Source organism: Penaeus monodon, chromosome 28 (assembly GCF_015228065.2).
Source record: "Penaeus monodon isolate SGIC_2016 chromosome 28, NSTDA_Pmon_1, whole genome shotgun sequence".
NCBI classification, from domain to species: domain Eukaryota; kingdom Metazoa; phylum Arthropoda; class Malacostraca; order Decapoda; family Penaeidae; genus Penaeus; species Penaeus monodon.
The window spans coordinates 40,129,806-40,131,999 of NC_051413.1; positions in this window are offsets into that span (position 1 = coordinate 40,129,806).

Consider the following 2,194-nt stretch of genomic DNA (forward strand, 5'->3'; position numbering starts at 1 on the left):
ATTCGAGTGCTTGTGGCAATGTAACAGAAGGTTTTATCATTTGATCTGATCCTATTGTTTGTCCTGTACAACACATTTGATAAGTTTTATTAGATTTTACCCTACCAGTTTGATAGAGGGGTGTTATTAATTTGGACCATGTGTTTACATGTAAATTATCAGAGGTGTGACCTTACAGTAAAAGGAGTTACTTCCAGTGTCATCTTCAGCATCTATTCATACAATTTTTTCTAATAGTGTTTGAACAGAAAACGTAAACAAGATCAGCATAAAAACGTGTATACTTCTGCGCAAACGAGAGTCTGAAAAAATTCCATCTGCAACTCTCATTCACTCTCCTTGCCGACCAGTGTCTACGTGCGGAATATGAAGTTCTACTGTAGCATATACAAAAGTAAATGGTTTATAGTAGGTCCAGTAAACAAACTCAGTACTACAAGTATATCTGTTATAAATGTTTATTCCTATATACAAACAGAGATGCCAGCAAATAGCATGATTAACCTGCCTTCAGAATTACTTTCAATCACTCATTTAACTCCGTTATCTTCTCTTAATTATGAGTTTCTATTATCAAACGTAAAGCATTCGATAATTCAAAATGAAGAAACCAAAGTTAATCTAATTTTCTCGCAGATTAAGTTCAGGCCCTTCAACTATACCCTAACATTACTCTGGATTCAGTTATTTGGCTGCATGATTTTAATATTTCAACAAGTATATTTCAACCAAGAAATATTATTCTACAAAGAAGAAAAGTCACTGCACGCCTTGGTGGCTTCTTTGAAACGTTTCTAGCCCCCGCACACTCGGACGGACGGAAAAATTAAAAACGGGGTCATTTCATATAATTCTTGCTCTCTGTCCTCCTCCCCTCTCTCTGCGCTATCCACTTCCTGCGCTTCTCTCTTTTATCCCTCCCTTGTGTCCTCCCTTTCTCCCTCTTACCATTGACTTTCTCCTCCTGTCCCTCTCCCCCTTCCTACTCTACCCACTTCCACTTCCCCGTTTTCCTTTGTATTTCATTGTCCCTCCCAACCCCTCTCTTTTCTTCCATTTGGTACGCCTCTTCCTCTGTTCGTTCTGCTTTTCTGCGACTCGATTGTCCCTTGTCCCTACTCCTCCTCTTCTTTTCCCTGTATAAGATATACCGGTTGTCTCGGAGTGCTGACGTATAACTTATAGGATTCAGGTCGTGTTTCAATTGTTTGAGTTTTTCTTTCTATTCATATGTCTTTTTGTGATACTGAATTTCCACAAAATTATTGTGCATATTGCAATCATAAAAACCTTCATCGTTTTTCATTATACCTCAGGATTTACGCTTCACTAAAGCATTGCTGTATTTTTTATAATGCAAACCTCATTCGTAGGAGCATTGAGTGTCCCTTTGTGTTGGTCGACAGTTTAAGTGAATATTTCTCGGATTCAGTGTCAGTCTGGGAGAAAAGCATGATACGAAACATTTAAGGATTCTTACATACGCTTTTATTCTGCCAGATCTTTAAGAAAGATGCAAAACTAGAGTAGGAGGGGATAATAGGTATATAAAATAAAAGAGGGGGAAACCAAGGGGGAGGGGAAAACAGAAATATACGAAGGCGCAAAACGAAAATGAAATTTGAAATAATCAGTGAGAGAGAGGCAATGAAACAAGTCGTAGATAAAAACTAGTTTGTATTTTATTATTATCTGACTCATCAGTAGAGATGTCAGACTCCAAACGAAACGGACTCTTGTCTCTCAAGGAGCTTTGTACGAAGAGCGCCCCGACTTCGAAGGGCATGCTGTGTCCAGTGACACTGTTTTCGAAAACGGAATTTGAGATACTATACAAGGGATATAATACGAATGATTAAAAGAAGTGAAAACAGACCGTCTTAATTGTCAACTGCAGTATTAAATTATATTGATCATAAAAGAAGAAGAAAATACACTTACATCGTCCATATCCCCCGACGAAGCCGCTGCAAGAGAGTCAAATAAAGTAAATTCTAGTATTCATATCCTTATTAATATCTTGTTTGCATGTGTAGTGGGCCTGTAAACTATTTTCATGTAAGCTAGATGCATAGATCAATTGCCATTAGAAATAGACGGCCATACACTTGCCTACCGACTACCTCAAAGCCACCATGTCCGAATCCTCCGCCGAAGCCACCGCCGAAAGCCTCCATGGTGACCTTCGTGATGA